The sequence below is a fragment of the Numida meleagris genome, chromosome Z (genome assembly GCF_002078875.1).
Source record: "Numida meleagris isolate 19003 breed g44 Domestic line chromosome Z, NumMel1.0, whole genome shotgun sequence".
In the NCBI taxonomy this organism is placed as follows: Eukaryota; Metazoa; Chordata; class Aves; order Galliformes; family Numididae; genus Numida; species Numida meleagris.
The window spans coordinates 59824867-59851958 of NC_034438.1; the positions used below are offsets into that span (position 1 = coordinate 59824867).

Sequence of the window (27092 nt, forward strand, 5' to 3'; positions counted from 1 at the left end):
TTCTTTTCTTTTCTTTTCTTTTCTTTTCTTTTCTTTTCTTTTCTTTTCTTTTCTTTTCTTTTCTTTTCTTTTCTTTTCTTTTCTTTTCTTTTCTTTCTCTTCTTTTTACTGTATACAAGGTTTTTATTGTATTGCAACTCATCATGTCTCACTGGGGAAGCATTTTGTATGCTCAGGCTTTTTAGCAATACTTATTATTATTTCGGAAGGTTGGACTGTCTCGTTTGTAAGCTAAAGACACAAAGGTGTGATTTGTTTTTCCTAAACTTTAGATTAGGAGACAGAAGATGAATAGTGAACCAGATTGTGAGAAGTCAGTATTATCATGCAAAAACAGCAGTATCTATGCAAAAATAGTACAATTATGAATAAATAAATAAAATCTGCCTGGAAAGGAATGCCATCAATAGCATTATAACAGGAAGAAACATTTGAAGTCTGGGTCCTGTAATGCTAAGCAAATGGAAGACTTAGCCTTTGTTCCTAAAAAGGTTTTGGGAGTTTGGAGAGACAACTGTCAGTGAGGCAAGGAGAAGGAAGGAAGTCTTTGTCCTCAGCCAAGAGAGCAAGGCAGAGAGTGATAAAATGACCTAAACGAGGCAACAGTAGAAGAGACAAAGATCAGTTCTGTGTCTTGCAGGTCTCTGCATCACAGGACTTGGCTCAACCATTCTTCATGCATTTGGGTTGTGTTTTTTATTTTTTCATGGCAAGGGATGTGGAGTTCCAGGAAGGAGTAGAGGTGAAGTCCTGGTACAGTGTGTTTGGAGTCCTCACAAGTACATTTTCTGTACTCAATGAAGGAAATAAATTTTCTGTCTCAGGCATGACTGTTTCCACAAGGGGACAAAGAATATCTAGAAACTCCAGGGAATTCTTGACATCACACAACTTTAAATGTTTTGTCATCTACAAAATTTAAGAGAGTGTGAACAAACTTTTCTGTTCCTCATTTTCCTCATTCCCTTAGTACAACTTGTCAGTCATTGACAGGCAGATCCTCCACAAAGCAGGATGCGCATGTGGTTTGCCTACAGCTCCTTTCTGTTTATCACCCATAATGGTATAACTTAACTTTGTTACTCTGACAAAAAGTTGCTGGCTCTTTCAGCCTTCTCTCTTCTATTGCAGATGGACATCAGAAATCAATGCTATAGATGAAAAATGATTATACAGGGTGGAAAATTGGACCAAACTGGGCGTGATTGTCAAATGAAATCTTTATATCTTTTAAAATTGTTTAATATATGGAATATATGTATAAGTGACAAAGAGTTAGGATTTCAAAAAGTTTGACAGCAGCTTTTTTGTTGACCTTCACATAATGTACAACCTTAAAAGAATAAAATGGTTTCTAAGGTGTGCTTAAAAAAAAAGAAAGAAAGAAAAAAAAGGTTGCACAAAATTATATTACACCAGTTCAATCCATTAAGAAAATGTAGATTGTGGAGATTTCTACAGACATTTCCACTGGGAAACATTCAATCTTAGCTGTAAAATAGGTGCCGTACTTGTCCCATAATGGCATGATATTTCTGCAGCTTTATCCTAGAAGACACGAACTGCTATCAGTAAAAATACTGCACTACAGTCTAAAATACTAATATGGTGAATGAGTCTCACTGCAAATTTTCATCTTGTTAATTTATCAGCATGATACAAATCTTGATGTTTGACTGCAGTTTATTGGCTCTCAGTTCTCTGAAACTTTATAATATACATACAAACTCTGGAGTATAGACTCTATACAGATTTTGTGTTCAAATCCAAGAAATCCATGGCTCCACTGAACAACCTCAGTTATTTACTTTTGAAATTTCATTTGAATAGTTTCATTTTTATTTTTTTCTCAATGTTATCAATGCCATGAGATCTTTTTCTGCCACGTTATTCATACTGCTTTTGAGTCAGTTTGAGAAATGGATATGTGAAAAAAAAATGGTGAACAAAAGATTTCTGAACTTGAAAGATTTTTCTGAATTTATGTAAAACTTTACATCAGCACTTCATTTATTTTTTACTGATCCATACTATAATCATTAAGAATATTCATGTATTGAGTCTACTGTAAGAGGCATACTGTAGTATATGTGTATTCACTTGAATCAGAACAAAATAAACAATACATTTCCCCAGCCTAATGTATAAAAGAGTGGACCAAAATGTAGTGAAAATAGGGCAAAACGTAGCTACTATACAGTCTGCCTTACCAACCCCCAAGAAAAAGAAAAAGAAAAAAAAAGGAATAGGTGGAAGATTTAGCAGGAACTAGTAAGAAAGGGATAAAATAGGCCAACTGAAATAAATGAGACTAGCAGCATGCACTGATGGCAGTCACTGAGACATTCCAGTGGATCTCCTTGGGGATGAACTGCTACAGTAGAGGAGTCTCAAGCAAGAAAGATCTGCTTGGGGCTAAGTCTGAATGAACACAATGATGGTGAGCATGTTGGCCCCAGCTGACGAGAACCTCTGCCTGCAGTTCAAAACTGTTGTAAATGAAATCTTTCACAGCCTTTGGATAGAAAGTTCTTCTAGCTTAGTTTGGCCTTGGCATTCAAACAATATTTGTGCCTTTTTTCCTGCTTCCAAGGGATGGTCTCTTGCTGCTCTCGAAGACCTTGCTCCCACTGAAATCAATGGCAAATCTCTGACTGATTTTAATGGGAATAGGATCAATATGGCAACTCTTCTGTCTCTGACATGCAGTCCAGGGGCCAGATCCTGTTCCTTTTCTGTGAAGCAGTATCTGTATTCATTAATAACCCTTCATAAAAGTGCTTGCAGGAGAAAGCAGAATTGGTTTGAAATCAATCTTTTCATGCTAAAATGTTCAGTACTTTTTGTTTGTTTGTGTGATTCTCTTTTTTCTTTTTTTTTCCTCATTTTGAGAGGACTTGGTGAGGACATTAATTCATATTCTCAGTGGTGAGAGAAGACAAGCCCTAATCTCTGTCTCTTTGCCCTTCTGCCCCTACATTTTTCTCACTGAATCTTTCAGATTCTTATCCACTTAGTTAAGCTTAGCTATATGGATCACAGCATTGTTATTGCTCCTTGTTCTTCTTTTAAATTCTAGCAGTTTTTACACAGGATTTTATGGCTCTTTGTGCAGCATTATTCTGGTGTGCAGCTCTGGAGTCTTCTAGTTGCAGAGAGATATTTTGGAGACCAAATCACCTGTTACTTTAATTCCCGTTGAAATTAAATACGAGTTAGGCACTGATTTTTTAGGTCAGGCCCTGACCTCAAACAAAATAAGAAAAATGAGTTTGTTTCCCAACACACTTACTGACATGCTTCTTATAATATTTTTAAAATATACAGGTGTCTGGTGGGAATAAGCATAAGGAATTGTTTGGGATTTTCTCAGCACAATACAAGGCCTAGTCCCTTAGAGAGGACACTGAAAAAAAAAAAAAAAGAAAGAAAGAAAGCATATAGGTTTCTTTTCAGGTTTATTTTCCTGTCAGTGGATAAATCACCTTTTTTTCAGTTAGAGAAAATCTGGTTGGTCCTGCCAGCACTTATATGGCCCTAAGCCTCAAAACAGGAATGCCCTTTGGTTAATAACTACAGCTTTATTTCTTTTGAGGCCCAGTGTGTCTGCTCCATGATATGCAGTATTCTCACTACATTTAACCTACTGCAGTTGGAAGAAATTCTGTTCTTCCACTGCTTTAGTATGATTTGATAAGGATTCAGAGGAAGGCAGGACTTCAAGTATCTGCCATGAAGAATCAGGCCATGAGAGAAAATTCAGACTTTCCTGGTGAACAAAATGTCATTCCTTGTTCATATGGGAGCACTGCAAGCCTTCTCTCCACTTTTGGCAATCTTGTCTTTTTGTGCAGCAGTTTTCATGAAATTTGTCTTCTCTTTTCAGCACACTCACATTGCAGCTGCTGTGCTGCTGGTTGAGTAAGGTGCAATTTAACATGAGCCAGGCTTGCAGAGTTCATTCCTCTGTGAAGAGAGTGAATGTGAATGTTGCAGGTTCCGTATCTCTGATGTGCCTAGACAGGGAGGTAAAAGGCAGAGATGAAGACTGGCTCCCCTGTGTTTATCTGCAGACAGCCACTCTCTCTGCATGCCTATGTTGAGCAGTGGGAGGGCACTGGCCTGTCTCCTAGGGGAGGGCTTTTACATCACCTGCATTTAAAAGAACATCTGAAGTAGATAAGCAGGAAAACTGACAATAGAGAATACGATGATGATGCTCATCCGTTGCTCATCCATGGGGCATATTACAGAATCATGGAATTGTTTGAGTTGGAAGAGACCTTTAAAGGTCATCTAGTCCAACTCCCATTCACAAGTTTGATGACAGACCCTGGCCTGTTTTCTACCCAGCTTGCTTTGTAGGAGGATGAAGGCTAAAGAGACACTAAGAAAAGCAGATATAGTAGTACCATTTGAGAGTAGCTTTTTGTCCAGGACCACCTTGGGAGTTTCTATATACTCCTGAAGGGGACTACAATTGTTGGCAGGCTTTTCTGTGTGATTTGCAAAGACAAAACAGTTTTCTAGCTTCACACCCCTTCCTGATTAACGCACATTGAGTCAGGGCCAAATGGAGAAGCAAGGGCTCCAAGTGGCTCCTGCCACTGCATGCCTGAGTGGCAATACTCACATGAGCAATTCAAAAAGTAGTAAGTTCAATGAGTTTGACAAAATCTATGGATTAAAAAGTAATTAACAAGGATAATTAAGTTTAAAAGGGCAGCCAGAGGATGTGTAAGGAAACTGTGGTAAAGAGGTTCAACCTTATTTATCCAGCCAATAATTTCTTAAATAGATTAATTTGGACTTTTGTACTATGGTATTGTAACAGCATAACAAACATCTGCTTTTTCCCCATCTCTGTCTGCCTGACTTTAGATTGTGGTTATATTGATACAATTTTAGGAAAGCTCCTGAACGTTGCTCAAAAAGCAATTATTCGTTGAACAAATATTAACAGGAGCTGTAACTAAAGTAACTGTTGTACAGGCTCATTAGGCAAATTATTTAATGTTGTGATTGTTGATCCAGTAATTACATTAACTTTATACTGTTACAGCTGCTGGCAAGATGCTAATATCTGTTCAGGCGAAGCATTTGCCTTCTTGTCTTAGTACTTTTATTTGTTTTTTGGCCATGTGGGCAGATCTTCATTATGGACAAGCACTCATCTGGATTAGACCTTGTGCAAGAGTTAACAGACCTTTAACATGCTAGACTGTTTTCTAACAGATACTCTCTAAGAATTAAACCTTGAATAAAGACCTTGAAGAATAACAGTGAAGTAAATTTGAAAATATTTCCTGGAAATTGATACGAAATGTGATATACTATCAGAAAAAGAATGGAGTTAAATGTTTAACTGCCTAGTGTCTGCTTTCAGGGGAAGAGGAGATTGTGTTTGTAGATACCACCTCCAAATTTCTGGAAAGGTTATATTTTCAACCATGGCTTCTTTTACCATAGAAAAAATCCTCTGAAGTTGACCATAGTAGTCTTATCAATTTCCTAACTGAATGGTAAAAATGCCTAGAGAGCAAAAAGTTATATCCTGAATCTCTTTTTCTAACTTCTTGTCTGTTTCTACATCCAGTGTTTTCTCATTGACATATATTCCTCTCACCGTGTCTGAAGGAAAGAAATCTTGTGCAGTCCATCTGCCAGTATCCCCAAACCTTGATTTCTTTGATTTCTGTTCTACTCAGAGTGTTTCAGATTCAGCACGTCTTTACCCCTCCTCTGCTCCATTTTGCTTTTACCTGTGGCCGTTGTAGATCTCTGAATGTTAACACAGATACAGTACATGTAAATACTACTTCCTATGATTTATGTAGGTAATTCTCATCTCCATTCCGTTTTTTTTTTTATGATTGTCGTTTTGGTGAGATGTGGCTTTTCTGTAAAATTTTGCCTCATATATTTATTTATTTATTTATTTATTCAGTAATTGCTTTTATTTAATGTAGTACATGGATACTGTGTAGCCTGATTATGGTCTCAGAAATAGTCATAAGAAATTTTCTTTAAATTGATGGGAACTCTGGAGGAGGCAAAATTTGATGGTTTCCTTTTCTTAAGCTATGCTCCTTAGGGCAGTTCACATTTTTTATAGTGTGCAGCCAGTGAGGGTGATAATATCAGATGGAAAATGTAGCAATTGCCAGATATTTTCCATTTCAGTTAATAAGGCCCCTGCTCTGTGTCAGATTGAAGCCTGTACAAAGGGCAAGCAACAATTTTATTTTATGCTTGAAATATATTTCTAGTGTTCTTTAAAAAAAGTTTTATGAGCTATTCAGTCTTCACATTTTTAATCCTTGTGTTCTTCCAAAGGCTAATAGCGGTTCAGCACCAAATCTTGGATGATTTCATAATATGGAAACAAGACCAGACTGGAAAAACTACAGCAGAGAAAAGCCATTTCACTTTGGATCTTCTGTGACTATTTGGTGTAGTGATGTTTAGTAAGATTTAAGGTACTGAAAGATGTCCAGTGCAATAATTCAAGATTTGAATAAGCGTATTACTAGGTAGGTGAAACTGTGGGTATTTCATGGTGCTTTACAAGACTGTTTTACATACAAAATAATGATATATATGCAAAACCTAAATCCCATGACAAAGTTTCTGACTCACTGAGTTTTACAGTTTCCTGTTAAGAAGTGCTTCCTTTGTGCATGTCAACAGTGTTTTCAGTTATGATGTTCAGTTTTGTTTTACGGGTTTCAAAAATAGCTTCCTATTTTTTTTTTCTCATCATTTTCGTCCTACTTTTTCTTAATTTATTGATATAATATTAACCTATATTTGGAAATAATTAGTAACAATGTAAATTAATATATTTCTATTGACAACATAAAGAAAAAATAATTTATTGAAGGGATCAGACATATGTTTTATTGCTGCTTTACCCAGTATGACACCTGTCATGTTAATAAATATCACATTTCACAGGCTGGGGTAACTGCCTTTTTTCTTGCTTGTTATGGGCACTGGAGGGAAAAGCTCTGCACAGCCCAGATAAAAATTTTAACAGGCTTTTGTTATCCAAACACTTCAATACTGCTGGGTTTTTGTATTATTTGTTTGTTTGCTTGTTTTGTTTGATTCTTGCTGTTGTCTTTTCTCCTTTTCTGTAGATTTTTGTGAATTTACTACCTGTGGAAAGTGCTGGATTAACAGTTCTGGTGTATCTATCTACTACTACTCTCAGTGCATCCTTGGGAAAATTAGTAAATCTGTATTTTGGATATTCCCAAGTCATAAGTAAGCCCTTTTTTTTCCATTATTTTTTTTTCCCAGTGAAAACAATGAGATGTCCCTGAAAAGTTTTTGACAAAACTATAATTGACTATGGATCATTTTTAGTAGTCAGTGGAAAAACTAGTTTTTTTAATGCAAACTAGCATAGATCTGCTCAATAAAGACTTTGTGATTTCAACAACAGTGAGTTTGACTGGGAGAGACAATTTAGTGAGAAATAGAATGTTTAATTACAACTCATTGGCTATAACAAATCACACATGGCATTACAAATACTGTAGGCCATCTCCAAATGCACAGTGCATTTATACAGAGAGCAGAGCTGCTGTTAGTGAAAAATCCCTCTGACCCATTAAGGCAAACAAAGTCCTTTGATCTTCTCAGATCCTGGGATCTGAATCCCATAACGTGTAGATTTGGGGTGGTGATTTTTTACTTTCTGACATATGAAGTGAAGAGGGATGTTACACTAAAATCCTTAGCTAAAGCAGGAAATATTATAGATCTTCACTAATGTCAGCACCAAGTTATGTAGTGTGTCCTTTATGTATAGGTTTTTAAAGGCTTTGATATCTGAGGGGTAAGAAGGCCTGCTACCAAAAACAGTTCCAAGCTACCAGTTTAAATTAATTTATGATCCCTATCAGAAAGGAAAGGATCATTGTGCAGATATTTTAAAGAACAAAATACTGTTTGTGACAAAGATGGGATTCGGGTATAAATGGAAAGTTAATATTATTACAGAAGTTCCGGAACGCAAACTATACAAGTTGTCATCCTCACACTCAAGCACACAAATTTTCCAGTATCCAAACAACTCTCAGACTGGAACTAATAATATACAAGGTGTTTCCTATTCCTGCTTGCCAAAGTTCACATTACTCAGTAGTCTGGCTTAGCATGCGGCATTGTGATAGCTGATGATGGTACACATGAACGAATTTGTTAAATTCTCCATTGCCTCTCTGAGTGTGCCTATGAGGCTTTAACATGGACTCATCAAATACACATTACAAAAGCAGTGTGGGACTTGAATGCTCAATTGTAGCTGATCTGATACAGATGAATCTTATACACGAGGAAATCTTAGCACTCTTTCTTCATACATTAACTTTAAAGCAAGCAGTAGGAAAATGTCAAAGAAAATAAAGAAGGCAAAATAAGGTACTTAAGGCTTTAGAAGTTAGTTTCTTTTCAAAGTGATTCATGGGTGGTACTGTATAAATTCATGTTTGTGAATAAGACTTGTGTATGCCTCCCATGTACCATTTTGAAAAGACAAACTCAGAACATTTGTATTTGTCTTTCATTAAGAAAATGTAACACCGTGAGTCACCTATTGAAAAGCGGGCTACAATACCACTACTGTCAAAGCCGAGGATTACTGCAAAAAAAGGACTTTACATGTGAAATATCACAATTGCAAACTGCAGAAGAATGTCTTTTGCTTCCCCTCTCAATTCAAAATATAGATATCTGTACTTAAACTCTTATCTCATTATTGCCATTATTATTATCAGTTTTCTTATTATCATTTATTTATTAGCATAGCTCTGCAGATTCCTAGGTGCTTTATAGGTGGGTGAAATGCACATTATCTACCCTAGATAACATGCAATTTTTCTTCTGTTATTTTTCAAATTATTCCTCGAGTCATAGTCTGTAGTTACTGTATGCCATTAGCTAAAATTTCAAACATCGTAAACGTGGAATTAAGATTTCAGTCAACATGAATAAAAAGACAACGTATGATTGAGTCAGAAACTGTTTGTATTTCTACAGATAAACACCTTAATAATTAGGAGCTACAGGAAAGAACAAAAAGCTCAGAAATGGGCTCTAATATTTAGTCACTTATCTATAAAATGCATTGCTAAGGCTGAATTTTAAAAGGTGTTTATGTTTAAGGATGAGGTGGATCCTGCTGAACTGAACTACAGTAATAAGTAAATTTAGTCACAGGTTCAGGTCCTCCTGTGCTGACTGGCTGGATGGCACTAGGAGAGTAGCCACTGTGGTCCCCAAAGGAAAAAAAAATGAGCCAGCAAAGGGAAGTGAGAAGAGAAAGAAGCAACAGCTCTTCTTCCCAGAAGGCCACTAAGGAATCTGATTTGTCACAGGATGAAAAGAACTTTGTGGACTGCTGAATTTCTCTTCCCACCAGCCCCAAGCTGTGATTGTCACCCTAGACCCATCTCCCTGTTTTCATCTCCTACTTTGTCCTTCAGCAACAAAGCAGAGCTCCTTGCCTGAGACCCATGACAAAGATACAGTGTGCAGCCTGAAGAACAGGTTGGAACTCAGACCAAGGAATGGTTTTTATCTCCATGAAAAAAAAAAGTAGGTGCATTCCCACTTGCTGTTAGTATCTCCTTTAGGATCTGTAGGATCTAACCTATTGAATTTATGTCTGTTAGTGATTTGGGGGTTGTTTTTTGACTTTTTTGTCTTCTCCTGTGCTTCTTCAGCATAGTTTGTGATGCTTAAGCCATAACCAGTTTTTAAATGTGCTAATTATCTCAGACATAATATAGTTACAGGAAAACACTATTATATTTCCTTTCTAACTGCCTCCAGAATGGGACTCCTTCACTCATATATATACATATATATATATAATTTTTTTTAAGCTATATGCCAAATCCTTATCTTCTTCTTTCTCTTCCAATTCTCAAATGCAGTTTTCTGCTGGTGGTTTAAGTCTGTACCATTTTACATCTTACCTACCTGTACCTCTTCGCTACATACACTTGATATTGAAATATATGTGTCACAAATACTGCTCTTTTAAAAATGTTGCTATTGTAATTAATGTTCATTCTAAACTGACTTTACATTGCACTAGAAAAAGTATATGACAAGCCTAAACTGATTTCATCTTACGACACCTGCCAAAATCAACTGTTTTATGGACAGGGACGTCTATGAATTCTAAAGCTCTTTGTACCAAAGTGACACCATATCAACTTATCTTCTAATCTAGGACTTCTTGGTGCAGTTTTTTGTAGCTACAGCCCAACTACATCACTCAGAGAGGATGATAAAAGCATTGCACCTTTCTGTCTTTGGTACAATGAGCTCACATTGCACCACAGCTCCCGCAAAAATTTATCCTATCACTAGGTAGTTAGGAAATGCCTGTGTAATCCTTGTACCTGCTTTATTTACCCCAGGGCATGTCTTCGTGATGGTTGGAAACAAAACCTTTTCATATTTGTACAGGAAGGTGCTACCCGCAGACTTCATAAGTCAGCAGATCGACTCTGTCTGGTCTAGAGAATGTCTAGAACATGGATATCCATCATCTCATCATTATGTGAGTCAATCCCTTCAGCAGGACAAGATAATACTCATGCACAGAAATAATACTTAAAAATAAGTAAATATAGTCCATAATAAAGTTCAAATTATGATATAAAATTAAGCTGAGGCATAAAAATATTAGCTTGTCCCTACACATTAACCAAATGAACATTACTGTATTCTATTTAAAAGCACGAGATATGGAATAAATATTGTCATATATTTATGTCAAATGTTTAAAGAAGAAAAATCTCTTCTAATACTTTTTAATTTATATGTTTTCTTTTCACTAGTTCTTTAAAAATAGTAACCACAGATTTTGAACCACAGATTTTGTAGTCTGTCTGGATGCAGAAAATTTATTAGTACTTATAAATGTGAAGAGGTTTCTATTACTGTATTTACTATTGCATTTAGCCTTTAAATCTGTCTGTTCTGCAGGTCAGATTTCAAGAAAGGCAAATACCTTTGCCCACAGGTTCTCTGTTTTCAATAGTCATGCAGTTTTTGTAGGGTGAGGCAATGGCAGCAGTATAGGACCGTTCCCTATGGTTCAGTGGGTAGATTCCCATGCACAGTGTCAGTTCAGAGCAGCACTATGAGTCTGCATATGAACTCTGCTTCAAGGTCTTTGCCTTGAAGAATAGTGAAAGACATGCTGAAGAGTCAGTTTTCCTGCAGGAAATACAATAGTACACCCTGCAGTGATGCAACTTAGTCAAGCCAACTGTCTTTCTTCACCTATATACAAAGTCTTTTCAATCAGTACATTCAGATACTGTATTACACAGTCTTCAGTTATTTGTATTTCTAAAAATCAACGTAGTTGAAGCCATTCTGTTCCTAGCCATCTATACCTTGAAGAGAGTAACTATAAGTACTTTTACTGACTTTTATAAGGGTTGGATTCAACTTGATGGTATAGTTACACACAAACTGGTTTCACAGGATAGAAATATTTTGAAGGAGGACTTTGAAACTGCAATATTCATACAGATGTCAAACCATAATAAAGCAAGTCTTTTGATTAGATGTCAGAAACATCCTTTTTTTATCAGATCACTATACCATCTATTCTCCAAAATGTAATTTGTTTTAAAGAAAAGTTATTTCTGAAGTTTTATTGGCATAATAGCCACAGTTTATCACATAATTCTGTAATTCATCATATGCACAGCACTGTTTGATGAATATATATTTTCTTGCCAAATACTTGTGTACTTGCCAAAGTGTTACATTTAATTAGATATTTGGCTTTACTCATTGGCTTCAATAAAGTTACCCCAAAGTTGAAATTGGCCCAATGTTTATAAAATGCTAAATAAGAGCTAACTAAAATGTTTCCTAATTAGGTATCTGTGTGGGGAAAGAGGGAGGGAGGGGAGTCTGAATTGTGGGCTAAGTTCTACTATTAATTAGACAGAAACCATCAAATATACTTTTATATTATGAACCTGACTCAGAATCAAGGCATTGGAAGTATTCTTTTATTTTCTGTGAGCTTTGTTCATTTTTCAAACCAGAACATATCACTTTTTAATTATATTTTTCTCCTATTCCCCATTTTTTAATCAAATTTTAAAAAATCCATTTAAAAAGGTAAAATACTTGGGAACCTTTAGAGGCAAAATTGTTGAAGTGAAGCCACTTCAACTCGCCGTTATGAAAAAACCTGAATTGGAGAAGTAGATCATGCTTCTGACATGGAGTGGGTATCATGTTATTTGAGCAGATCATTGGAATGAGGAAAGAAAATGGTAAAGGGCAAGAGAAGAAAAAAGCTTTTGTATAAAAACTGTTGTTTACTTTAAATGCAAAGGATATTCTTTTGAACTGAATATTGTGCTAAGTGTTAAGCCAAAACCAAAATTATATGAATGGAAAGAAAGTAAAGACTTTGACTCCCCGATGAATTTTTTAAATTCCTGTGGAAAGTTTGATGGCCTGTCTTTCTCCTTATAAATAAGCTATAATGGTTTTAAGACATGTGTTGAGACTTAGTTTAGTTAATTCAGTATAGCCAGAAAAAAAAGGGACCCAGTAGGTACTACACAATGTATTGACATGTAAACTAAATTGTGGCTTGCCTAGTACCACTAGCTGCTTATGCTGCAGTGATAGAGATATTTACATATTTCTACAAAGGAAACCTGTGTTCCTATGGCATTTTTTCAGCAACTCATGTGAGGATATATTGCATCTTGCTTGGTGCCCCTACACAACAGTCATGGTTCTGAAAGATGTTCACAGAAGAGTTCCAAGTGCTCTGCTTTGTGGGTTGTGAAGGAACTTTTTGTACCTTTTCTCAATAAATCATAAAGCCATTGAAGTAAAAGGCAAAACAAATTGTTCATTTTGGCTGTGTCAAATTACCATGGCGGAGTCTCCATTTTTGGGGTCAGTGCAGAGCAAGCTGTGTGCATTATAACTTAGAGATGACTCACATATACAGGTTCTGTTTTTCTCAGTTCTTTTAGCAGTTATTTGATATTTACCTGCCAAGTATTCTACTATCTGCTATTTTTATTCTTCATTTCCTCAATGGGTGTCCTTGCCTTTTATCTTTTCTGTATCAGGAAATATTCAAACTGGCTTGTTGAATTTATTCTCTGATGCCTGTAGTGGATTGGAGAATGGGGATTTGTGGAAGGATGCAGAAATACAAACCATAAAAGAAAGGACTGAACACACATTTGGTTTTGCTCATGATTTTCACAAGAACCACTGAAAAATGCAAATCAAGACTGAGTAAGTTTTCTTGGGTACACTGTGAACAGTCTTCACCTGGGTTTGTGGGAGCAGCTGGGACATCTTTTCTCCTTTGCTGCTGCTGGAATGAAGACAACAGAGCTGAGAAGGAGAGCACTGACTATATCTCCTTGCATTCCCCATCAAGGCATCCTGCAGCTATACCCCAGTTTAAGTCATTCTACTCCCAACATTCCTCTGTGCAGCTAGATGAGTTCTGCAATGCAGTGCTGCATGCAGCTGCACCCACAGCTGTACAGCCTTGGAGGAGGCAGTGGCTGGAACCATCAGAAAGAACCACACCCCTTGGATTGGGAGGCAGGGTGTTTTATCTGTCCTGTAACTAGTTTCTAAGCAGGCAAGGGATTTGTCATTAAATGCCACTCCTGGGGAATTTTGTAAGTAAGTATTTGCTGAGTCTGTATATTCAATCCTAACTGAGCTCTTGATCCTACAGGCATGTTATGAACAACTCTTAGGATGTTTTGGGGCATGTCTGGTGTTGCTCCTTAAACAAGCTCTACCCCTGACCAAAATGTTTCTTCTATCATATACATCCTTGCAGAAGAGGACTGAATTACACTGGAAATTATTCCAATATTTTCAGTGTAGAAACAGGATGTCTTTTATGTCAATTTGTAGCAAGGAGCTGGACCCTCTGCTAGTGAGAGTTGGCCTCACTAGCAGAAGAAAAGTGGTGACAGAAGCGTTCATTTTTGGGTGTACTATTCACAGTATGTCTATAATCTTTTTCTGCATTGACCTAATTCTTTCTAGGGACAGCTCTACTTCAGTAATCTAGAGTGTGCTCACTCTCCTACCTTTGCTTTTCTATTGGATGCATCGTATATCTCATAATGGGACCGTGTTAACTTCATCCACGCTGATTATCCTATGAACTCTGGTGATTTATCTTACAGTGCTACCAAGGATGATCCAGTTTTTCAGTATAGCAGTGACCTCGCGGAGTCTTCTGTTTCGTAAAGCATAGGTCCCCATTGCTGGACCACTACAGGTCTCCTCCCTTGTTCATCATGCACCATGGAGCACAACCCAAAGCTCCTTCATGGAGAGGGCTACTTTCTGAACAGCTTGTCAGGGCAAAGGACTGAGATTCATGCAACTGAGTTTTGTTTCCTACTGAGGGAAAATATGACCCATAACACACAGATAGCCCACACACAGGGCCAAAGCAGTGTCTTTGGAGTACTTTGGAGGGAGATTATTCTTCCTCATATTTCCTTGCAAATCAGATAGAGAAGGAAACAGCCTCAGCTGGTAGATTTGCCCCCAGAAGAATCTAGCTTTTCTGTGATTGACAGTGATAGCACACGTACTTTGAAAGCTCTAATGTTGATGATTAAGCCTTAATAAAAGCAAATAAGGTGGTGTCTGTGTGTACCTCAGTCAGCCAAGCAGATATCTACCTGGCATCTTGTAAATTAATCTGGGTGTTTATGCTGTAGATCATGATGAACATGTTGCTATAGCAACCTACATTTCTTCCATTTTTTTACTGCTAATTATCCTAACATCACCACCAGCTACTAAATCTTTGAATTCCTAATGAACGCATGTGGAAGGCAGTTTCTTGCTATATCTTCCTTACTTTATCAGTACTATGACATAATTAAAGATTAATGGATATTGATTATTTGGGGTTTATTGGAGTCCATCATTCTAATACACATGTATTCGGGCACCCAGAGGATCTGCCTGATTATGCTTGGGTTCTGCCAGCCTGCCCCAGTTGTTGGTGAAATCACACTAGGAGAGTAACAGTTTCTGTCAGATGCCCAAAGCACTGCCCCCACAGATTTCCAGCATCCACCAGCTTTTAATTCAGGCCCTGGAATTCAGCTCTTCACATTGGTAGCATTGTCACAGAACCTATTAGTGCAACCCAATATTTCTTTCTGTCTTTTCTTTCTTTCCTTCCTTCTTTCTTTCCTTTTTTTTCTTTCTTTCCTTCTTTCCATATTTCCATCTTTTTCTTATTTTCGTGCTTAAATGTAAGCTGAGATACAGACTATGTGGTGATACATGCTTATGTAAACATAATTTTAATACACAAATGCTAGCAATCCCCTAATTAGCATTTGTAGCAGTGCAAGTTGGAGTACACTGGTGTTCAGAATATATTTTATGTTCACCTAGTGTAATTACTTGCTGTACTTGTTGTATTAGGTGCAGTAAGTAATAAAACAATTAGACAGCTTTTCAAATTTATCGAGATAGCTGTAGCATAGAAGTCTTTTGTTCCATCTTTTACTGTGTGGATCCTGAAAGCTGGCAACACAACAGTGATTCATGCCACAATCATGGCTTAAATATCCTTTCTGCACATCCTTCGAGTGGATGAAATTTGGTGATCCTTCTGGGTTTTCTACATACAGAGATTAAGTATATTGTGGAGCAGAGATCTGAACAAAGGAAAAAGCCCAGTTCCTCATTGTGAACGAAACCTCCTACAACCAATGCATTTACAGTAGGCACAGATTTCTTTTCTTTGTGTACAAGAAAATTATTTCCCATATCTACTGTTTGGCTTAACAGACACATTAAAGAAACATTGCTATGCAAGTGCATTTTAGCCTCATGTGGATGTTACCAGGTCATCAACTGAGTGCCCTCAGCTGAAAAAAAATCAGGAAAATTCAATCAGATTCACTGAACAGTGATACTGAACCTGAGTGCTAACTTTTGATCTAAGTAAATTTATTTCAAACTGGAACAAGTTAACTCTAAGTGGAAATGGTATCTGTCTCTGTTTTTGCATACCTTCCACCATGAACCAAGAAAAGAGTGTTCCAGCTGAGTTTTGCTTTGAGTTTCTTAGTTCATATGAAACTCAAAATGAAACTCATGATTGTGTGAACCGAAATTGGAAAAAATGCACACAGCTTTAGACAGTATGCTGCTTGCAGAGCAACTGTGTCATCACAAAGACTGAGGGCAATGCTTCACGTTTTCTTTCATGAATACACGAAGAAGAAGAAAAAAAAATGCTGATTCCTTTTATTTTTTGTGGACTATTGTGGAAAAAAATAGGTAATAATCCATTCATCCTCTAGGTGTAAGTTCTGGACATCTCATAAAAACATCCATGAAATTTACGCATAAGGGAAACAACTCTGCCATGCTGTGAAGCTAACAGTTTCACAAGCTTGGATGTGTCATGTTGCTTAAAAGTGCAAGGCTGTTTTCTTCCAAGTAATGTTTAGAAGAAATTTGCCTGACAAATTTTTAGTGGACATGTGAAAATGACCAGAGAGGATGAAGGAATAATTCCTCTCACTGCTCAATCCACCTCTATCCATCTCCCCAGTTTCTCACACTGGTTAAAGACTCAAGCTACTCTTACTACTCCCACTGATTTTCTGTTATCATCTGTGTTCCAGTAGTACTAATAAGCCCCATAAGGATTTGTATTTGGTGAAATACACACTATTTGAAAACCTGCCTATACTAATAGTGAAGCCTAAAGTGAGGAGTGGGCTGAGCAGAAGAGGGGCACTGGATGAGGCTGTTAAAGCATGACTGATTTCCTCATATTATGGCCTCAGGTAACAAATACCTCCTATATATAACCTGAATAAGTGGCACATCTTAGAGAGTTTCCATCTCTGAACTGTTGCTAAGAGTCATCCTTGTACAGCATCCCTGGGCTCCCAAATGCTTGCCTTCCCCTAAGCTGCAGTTCAGCCCTGCGATGGGTGTCCAATGGCAGTGCTTGTCAGAGGAAAACATTAGCACACCAGATAAAGCAGATCCATAACTGGGGGTAGGGTGGGGGGAAGAAAGAAGAAAAGAAAACCAAGGCCTATCCTGATTGTGTTATATATAGGTTCAAGACTTTGGGCTGATTTTAATTGAAGAAACATTTTAAACATTTATCCAGGCTTTCAAAAGCACGTATTAGTCATTGACTTATATATTCTCCTACATGTGCTCAATATTTAGGCAATTTACTATTTTTATCTTAATTAAGATAGATCTTCTCAACCAGCAACAAGCTAAGTCATCTGTACTGTCATAGCAGTCAAGCCGCTGAGGCGCTGCAGTTTGAGATGTGTCTGCCTCAGTGGGAGGGTTCCTAGAAGAAACATTAATTTCTATGCCGCTGTCGTTTTGAAACAAATGCACATAAGCCTGCCTCATAGAGAAAGGCTAAGGAAGATCACTTAACAAGAAGAAAGGTCATAAAAAAGAAAGAACTCTTCAATCCTGACAATACCTGTTTCTCTAAAAGATGATTTATTTCCTTTTTTTTAGGATAATTAAATACAGCTACAACAAATGAAATGTTCATTCTCAGATAAGGTTTCTAAGTCACAATGGATGTATTTGAAGAGACATTCACCAGGTGAATTTCGGGACTGGACCCTGTAGTGAAATCCCACCACATCTAGAATGATTAGTTGGCCTCAATGGTTCTCTCCAGATAAAAGCTATATAAGACATGCTTATTTGTAGTGTAAGAGTTTGTGTATATTTAATATGTGAGTACACTGATGCCTAAGGAAGTGGTCTGCGCTCTGAAATACTTCCATATTTTACATGTAAACTGGATAAAATAGTATGGAGAAACAAATCTCACCTTTCAAGATCATTTTTGATTCTATAAAGATGCAGCAGGCAAGTTAAAATATGTGTATTAATGCATTACTTGTTCATGGCAACATAAAATCTGCAGCTAAACAAGACTTAACATGTTTTGTCTAATTTTTTTCCAAAATGAACCAGGATGTACTTGACAAAATGGCACTTATAATAACATCTCCATAGATCTTTCTAGCAGAGCATAAACTCATGTTCAATCTAAAACTATTTACCTGGATCCACAGAGAAACTTTTATGAGTTCTAGAGTTTGTGTTTCCTCATATAAATTTTTTGAAATGTATCAGGACTGGTGGAGTCTGGCACAGATTACCATGTAATTGTGAGCTGTTCTGACCCTGTGCAGATCACTCAACTATTAAAAAAAAAAAAAAAATTGAGATAGTTTGCTAGTTGTCCTCCTACTTCTCATGGGAACAGATAAGCATGAATAGAAAACAGTACAAAGGAATGAAGAAAGAAAAAGTGACTTTTGAATTTGAAAGCAAATTGCATTTTGCCTTGTGTCGAGAAAATAACAAAAAAGTTTGAAAGGAAACTTACTGAGAAATACTGGATAAACTATTTTTGTTTGTTTGTTTAATTCAAACTCATTCTAATATTTTGTTCTCTATCTTGTTAATAGTATGAAGTGGCCCCGAAAAATTCACTAAGATAAACTATTAGTTCTCCCTGTTCCACCTTTCAAGACAGGGAAGGCCAAATTGTCCTGTGACTAAAGGCATCTCAGAAAGACTGGGACCATTACCAGTACTGGACATTCTGCTTCCAGTCAGCTCTCTATGATTCAGTCATCAGTCCTGAAGTGTGTTGCAAACACGAAGCCTCCACAGAATCCTACACAATCACTCTTTCCTATTTAAAACTCTAGTCACCCTGTGAAGCTTGTGGCTTCCTTCAACCTTGATTTGCACCCTATGTTTAGCCAAAAGCCTTGCCACTCGAAAGGAAGGTGATGCACATAGCTAGATAAAATATATATAATTATGTATATATATAATATATACACACATACATGCATATAAACACACACATACACATTTATATATATATATATAGGTATATATCCTGTTTATCTCCAGTGATAACAAGTATAGTAGTTTTTATGTTTCCTACTGTTGAGCACAAAGAAGACTACAGGGAGCAACAGCTCCAAAACAAATTGCCAGGACTTAAGTTAAACAGCGCTATGTTTTGTTATAAAAATAAAAATTGTTTTCAGCAATTTATAATATGTAGATATTTTTAAATGGGCAAATGTTAACGTTGCCTTCTTGAATTCTAGCACCTATGTATAATTCAGCACTACTTTAATTCTCTATTATATTCGTGCTAAGTGATTTTCATGCACATCCGATTCAGTATGCAGCCTGAAGTAGCACTGTATGGTGAAAACTAAAATCCTTCTAGCTGGGACTAAGAGATAAAGAAACTGAGTTGTTTTTTTAGTATTAGAAGTAGATATATGGTAAAATTAGATGTCGGGCTAATCCCTAGGCACCATCCACACTCTCTTCGTGGAAAGAGCTCTTTTCTCTACTGTCTTGGCATATATTCATTTTAAATTTTATGAGTCTCTGAGCAAAATTTGATCAAGTGTAGGAAATGTCATGAACTGACTATTGACAAGGAATACCCAAACATCTCTATCACGTAGATTTGACTATATCTGGGCTCAATTTTGTGATTTTATAGCAGATATCATCATTGGAGTACATAAACCAATTCTTGAGGTCCCAATGCAAACTATAAAAGCCCACTATTACTGGTGATACATCACAAAAAGAAGAAGTAATGGCTATGAAAACCACTATATGCACGGGCTCTGAGCTTCTTTTGTTGATGATTTCTCATCTCACTGGAATTAGAGAGGGAAACTGTTTACTCCATGAATACAGTTCAGCAGGAGAAACAGAGAAATGTAGCTATTACTTGATTTTTTTTGTCTAAGTGATCACACTTCCACTGCTACTAACAGTGCTAATAGTATTTCTCATGAGGCTTTCACCAGAGACTGGGTAAGGAAAAGGAAAAGGAAAAGGAAAAGGAAAAGGAAAAGGAAAAGGAAGAAAAAGCCATACATCACAAAAAGTTTCAGCCCCAACATGCCTTACCAACTAAGAAAATTCCAAAGTCTGCTCTGTGATCATGCATGGCTGGTTTCTGAAATTATTTTGACTTCATCATTCTAAGGTACCCAGTCTGAGGTGCAATGAGCAGGTTCATTTTCAGTGCAGTCTATGGGAATGCCATCATTAGCACTGATCCCATAGGATGTGTCACAAAGGCCATCAGGATAACAAAACCCTTAAAGGTTCCTGTTGTGATGATAAAAGGCATTGATGGTTTCTCTTGACCCCAACATGAGCACAGAGAAAGTATATTGCCACATTATTCTGGTCAAGTCTTCGCTTTTCAGCTGTAAAAAATCAAAACTCCTACAACCACAGAAAAGAGAGATATTTATGTATTAATCTAACTGCAAAAAAAGAAAATTCTAGATGAGCTATACTGTCATTTTCTGAACTTTTATTACAGGAGTTCTGTACCTATCGTTTTCATACGCTTCCTTAACCAGCAAATGATGTGGTAAAATTGTGGGTAGTGGCAGCATGAAGAACAGAACCATTTTAATTTGTCCCATCTGGCATATTAACATTAATAAAAGATGTTTAAAAGAAATGCCTTGAAAGGCTTTCACCTACTGATTTAACAAGATAATAAGGAAAGCTTGCAATCTGCCACTAAATATAACTGATAAGAATAAGAGTGAGTTTAAGATGATGATAACAGAGATTAACCTCCGCAACACTGATATAAAAAGGAAAAAAAACCCTGCTGATTGCAACATATGAACATAAAAACTAGCAACTAAACTCTCTATTATTTTTGGCTAATAGGGTATATCCAAGCACATACTATCGCCAATTTAACGAACATTGCAAGCCATCAAGGGACTTTACACCAATCAGGTCAGCACAGAGACAGAGCATTCCTAACCCTATAATTGCCCACTGAGGGTACCCCATGCTGGGGAATTAACTGCTCTTTGATTGTTCCATTAAAATTTAACCAATATATCGTCCTATTTCCAGGCTGCTCTAAGGGGGAAGGCAACATTTTTAATTTGTCTAAAATAATTATACCATAACTTATTTTGGTTATTTGTTCTACAGTATGAAAATGCTTTGAGTGGTATCAGGAGTGGGGTGGATGTGCTATCAAGACCTGCAGTCCACAGAGCAGTGCACTGTTGTACAGGTAATTACACCACTTAGTTCTATACCTCAGTCATTCAGTATTTAAATTCAGTCAAATAAAGGGAGCACTCAGCATTTTCACATGTGGCTGTGAATTTTGTGGCACCCCCAGCAGTCTGCTCTGGCACAAAGAAAGGACTTACTCTTCCTTCTTCACATTGCCTGCCTCAGAGCCACCTTTTTATCTCTGCATTTCTCTGTGTTTTCAATATACTCAGAGAAAATATTTGTCAGAGAAAATTTATACATGTGTTGGGTTTTTTTTTTCTTACATTGTTCTCACAGAAATGTTTACTTATGGCTGTGAGGTACATGCTCCATTTTCTTTCGTGGAAAACAACAGTTGCTGTATGGTATGTATAATAGTGTAAGATTCACCTTCTTTAGACAGAGCAGGAAAAGAGAAGCTAGTGGCATCCAAATATGACCTTTGGGGTCATAGATATGTGTAATAAACCAGTACTAAATGCTGTTGCCTAAGTAAATATAACACACTGCATTTTTGTACTTTTTGAACGTGAGGAAATGGGCACAAGGATACGAATGATCTGCATGTCTTGTCAAACCACATATTGCCCTGTCAAAGAAATATGGATGCAAGAGAAAATCATGTAAAAATACCTGAAACTGATGCAAATGTCAAAATATTTTAAAATATAATAATTTCCATTAGCTATAAAAATAGAACAGCAAGAAAAAGCTGACAATGGCTGTAACATAGCTGTGACAATGAGACTGTGAGAAGTAATAGCATGTATCACTGTTTACAGAAATAATGGGTTTTATTTAGCATATCTATTTTCAACCAGTGTATTCCAAAGCATTCATGTCTCCAAATCACAGATCATATTACAGAATATGACACATGATGAATTAGGAAACTGGGATGAGAGCAAGACAAAAGTTTACTGAAAGGTTAAGAGCTCTTAAAAACCTGAATCAGTCTAGACAAATTATGCCAAAGAATGACTGAAGAAGCTGCAGGAAAACCACCAACAAAATGTGAGAAAGTTTAAGAGAGATTTTTACTCAGTCTAGGAAAAAAAGATCTGGCCTATAAAATGGCTGATGTTGCTAGTTATTGAAGGAGTGTTTGAAACACAAGAATTTTAACTTGCTCCTTCTGATTTGTCTTTGATGGCAAATATCAAGTCTTCATGTAGGTGAGTGAGTAAACAATAGGACAAGTGTTTTGTGGAAAAGGAGAATTCTTAAAATCAAGTAAAATCTGAAGTGGTTGAAGTGGGTCATGTGTTTTTAAAGTCATCTTAAAAGCGAAGAAAATTCTAAAAAATATTATAACTGTTATTCTTTGGGAAATATTTCAGGATATCATTCCTTTCATCAGTTTCTGGGATTTTTTTTTTTTTTTTTTTTTTTTTTTTTTTTTTTTGAATGTTTAACTGTGGGGCTAGGATGCTTTTTCTCTCACCACACCAAATGTCTTAGTTCATTGCTACCAGTGCTAACATCATCACGTGTTTTGTATTAGAGCAGATGTTACTATCTTCCTGTATTTTTAGTACTCGGATGTCTAAACTTGTCTAAGCCTGGTTAAATTATGTGATGGTAGAACTTAAAGCAGCCACCAGCATTTTGGCTCTACTAATGTTCCCACCACCACTACCACTTGAGTAGATTTACTGAAGTTAATTTGTTTGACAAGTCTTATGAATTAGAGAAGTGATTTGTCATATAGTGTCATATTTCTTCGCTGTGTATTTGTACCTTGCATAACAAAATGGGAATGTGGTCCAGTTCTAGGGCTCCATCACCCACCCCCTCCTCCTCCTCAGCGTCGCCAGCACTACCCAACACCGTCATTCAAAAAGGTAAACACATTTTATTTCATAACATATTCCAATATGTTCAAAATGTATTTTGACATGTTCTTCTTCCCTAGCTATGCCTATTTTCTAAACACCCTGGCACATTGTCAACACTGCTGATTCACTGTGGTCTTTCTTTGATTGCTGTGATATCAATTAAAATTGGAAAGATGTCACAAAGAACTGTTGGGGAAGGGAAAGAATTGTGTTTAAGTCCTACAGTGCAAATGTATGTGCACATCTGATTATTCACAGGATTACAAATTCATAAATGGAATTTAACCAAGGCTTACATGCTGGCAGTTGTGTAACTGACAGCTGAACCCTTAAAAATACTGCAAAGATTTTACTTAGTTACCTAAATAAACACAGGTGAATAATCAAATACTGAAATACCGATGTCCAAATTTCCTTTTTTCTTTCATATGATTCTTTCTGCTTAAGAAATGGGAAATGAATAAATAGGGTACACATTCCAATTGAGACCTTGTAAAGTAAAAGCTCAATTAAAGCACACAATAGAGAACTCTCCTTATACTTTTTAAATAGGGGTGGAGTCCATACATAATTTAGGATGGACTAAGAATATAGGACTTTCCCCTGTCTAAGATAATATAAATTTTTTTCAAGCAAACCATAGCAATCACATAGGTTTTCTGTTCATGTAATCATCTCTGAATCTCATGGAGTCAAAGGCATCACTTGTCCTAGAAGCAGCTTATACTATAGCCCATAATGTTTCTGTCTCTCAGTGAAAAATGTTGCCACATTAGTCTGATAACAGCAGTGAAGCATGAATTTTTTCATCGTAAATCAGGATAACTGATAGAGTGGGTGCTAACTCAAACAATTTAGATGTAATACATGTTGTATTAACTAAGAACATGTCAAACACAGACAGAAAACAGGACTTTAGTGGCCAGAGTTTATAAATCTACCATCAATATACATACTCTTTCCTTTTTTCCTCATAAACTTTATTCACTGCAAACATTTTCATGCTTAATAAATCATGTGTGATCTTACTGAAGTGCAAATAGATCAAGCAATAATGAGGATATCCTGGTGGATCTGAAGTTGTAACCACGAAATAGACTCACTTGCAATGAAGGCAATTAACATTTATTTGGAGGACTCAAACTCCGGGCTTGGGGAAAAGAATAGTTTTAATTCAGACCATGGAGGCTATTGTTTCTTTGCCTGTGCTTAGTAATAATGACACTATCATGCAGCATTTGATCAGTACATGTTCACAGTTTTCAAGACACAAACAAACAAACAAAAAACAAGCAACCACTCCATCACCACCAACAAAAATGTAGAACATGTGCTTGGGGAAAGCATTTGTAATGCAGTTATTCTCAGAGTACAATGGGATCTGTGCATGCCGAAATAGCTTGAGGAACTGGACCTGATGCCTAACATGTACTTATTTATGGCAGTCCAGGTTCAGAGCTCTTCAAATTAATAACTGGAGCATACGAGTTAAGATAAGGTCCAGACAGCTGCTTGTTTGTCAGTTAGTGTTCAACACCATATTCTCATTCTTATGAGGTTAACAACATAAAAATAGTTCATACACTATTGTCATTGTAGTCTTTTCAGAAAATAATGCAAAAATAGCTAAACATTCTATATTCTAAGGTAATAAAGTGAAAACATAAAAAGTTGCAAATGGTATTAAAATATTTAAAGGTAAAAAAATTAGTTCCAGTGCCATCTTCAGCTTGTTTCACTAATAGAGACTGAAAATTGAGGATGAAAAAGGGCTCTGCAGAGAAAAATACCTATTTCATCAGGAGTTTGCAGTATTTTATTTTATTTTATTTTATTTAAGATGCTACAAAACAGTCTAGATCAACTGTTTTTTTTTTTTGTTTTTTTGTTTTTTCCCTCTCATAAGGTTCTACTTTAAGACCTCCATATGCTCAATTTTAATAATTTGCTTCCAAAATCCAGGAATCATTCCAAATGTGAGTTATGGAAATATTATGCTTCTTATTAAAAGAAGAGAAAACCAAAGTCCAGGTACCAAATATTTGAAATACACAGCATGGAAAAAAAGTATTTCTAATCACATTCACAGATTCTGTTTCTTCCTCTAGAAACAGAAACTGCTATAATAATACTGCTGTAAATGTTAGACATTTCCTCTTGTTGCAGTGTGGTTTTTTTTTTTAATAATCTCACTAATTTAGCTTTGCTAATCATCACTGCTCATGAAGCTGCAGCTTATGTTCCTACCAGCGAGGCATCTCCACAAAGATGAGCTGGACTGCTTGAACATCATATGTCAGGAAAAAAGAAAGAGCTTTAGCAGAAGTAATCACTATGCTAGAGCACCACGAGGAAGACAGTTTTGAAGGATGACATCCTTTGGTTTCTAAAAACAAAGAAAAAATACTAAAATATTGGAGGAGACTGTGGAGGGAGACTTACTGGAGTCACCTCTTTAAACAGGAAAAGGAGAGTTCGTTATATCTGAGTACAGTGCTTAGAGAAATGTTCCACCTATGAAGTCATCAATGTATACTGAAAACAACCTCCAGAGTCTAGACACACAGTATGGACAAGATTCTCTTCTGTCTATGGGAGAAGGAAGACTACTCAGTAAGCAGAGTTCTGTACAGTCCTGCAAGGGTGTGGAGATCTTGCAGAAGCTCTTGATGCTGATCCCATAAATGAGGTTTCTATAACTGAGTTGTTTCTTAGCAGAGTCCTTCAGCTACAGAAGTTCTGTCTTCTATATAGTGTATGGCACCTATATTTTAACCATCTGCACTGGCTAGTGCTATATTTAACGAGTGAGATTTCTTTGAGTTATTACTTTGCAGGACCAGACCTGCTTCTACCTGTGCATCTGCCCATGCTGTGGGTCTTTGTCATGATCCACCCAACAGGATTCAGTGTAGCAGTGCTCCTAGTGAAAACAGGCAAGAAAGGAGCCAGAAAATAAGGGACCACTACTGCACAGTGTGCTGTCTGACAGGACACAGCCACTAGTGCTCCAGTCAAGAAGTGCCATTCACCTATGCCCGTGGAAAGTCTACCCTGGTTTGCATTGCTCAGTGCATACAGGAAAAAAGCTACCTCAAAATTACATGAAGATTTTCAAGGAAAAAAACTATTGTCAGTTTTTTGGTATCACGAGTAAGAAAGCCTGTAAGCTGGAAGGTGCTCTAGAAATCCATTTTGGGGACTGAACAAGCTGGAATAACTATCTTCTGAAGACATCTGTGAGAGGAATATCGAGCTGCTGCTGGTCAGCACAGCAATGATGACAGAAATGACTGGAAGCTGTAAGGCACCATCCAGAGCTTGCTGAAATCAGTGAAAACATTCCTGAAGTCTTTAACAGTCTTTGGCTTAGCCCTGGAGAGTGAGCCGGGAAAAGGGAGTTGTTTCCGAATGGAGTCAGAATAAGGGAGTGTAGCTGGAATGAACACATATGTTCCTAACATATGGGTGGAGAGCTCTGGGATTTCTGCCATATTGGTCCTGAAGTCAAATACAATTTGTTTTTCTAGTTTGGATAAAGAAGATCCTGAAGGGAAGAATATTTAACCTTAGAGCCTGAATGCTAATTGAGGCATCTTCAGAGTTTGCAAGTCCACAAGACTATCTAGACCATGAGAGAGGGAAACAGTCTATCCTAGCACTTGGGTGTCCAACGTTTTGGCGTATCTGGGCTGCATTTAGTGAACAGAAATTGTCTTGAGCCACATGTATGTAGGTTGTTTCAAAAGTCATGCCTCCTGTTTATTTCCATGGAAAGTACAACTGATACAAAGAACACAATAACACTATTTGATATAGCAAATCTCAGCTACTAAACACAATTTTTCAATAGTCACCACCATTAACTATGCATTTTCACCCGCAATGAGCAAGAGCCTGCATGCTGCGCTCGTAAAAAATCTGCATCAGAGGGAGTGACCCATTGTCACCACTGCTGAAACACACCACCCACCACTTCACTGCACAAACATTCACTGTTTGGACTCCATAAACATTTGGCCAGCACTGGTGAATGTCAATGGGTGCAATCTTTTCCATATGAAATAA

General features: G+C 36.9%; 1 long non-coding RNA gene across 1 annotated transcript in view; it reads left to right on the plus strand.

Moving 5' to 3' along the window:
* LOC110390034 overlaps positions 1-9659 on the plus strand; it is a 25958-nt gene extending 16299 nt beyond the window's left edge. The window contains exons 2-4 of the long non-coding RNA XR_002433500.1: positions 6337-6533; positions 7143-7269; positions 9495-9659. This is a non-coding gene — a long non-coding RNA (uncharacterized LOC110390034). The remainder of the gene's footprint in view (positions 1-6336; positions 6534-7142; positions 7270-9494) is intronic.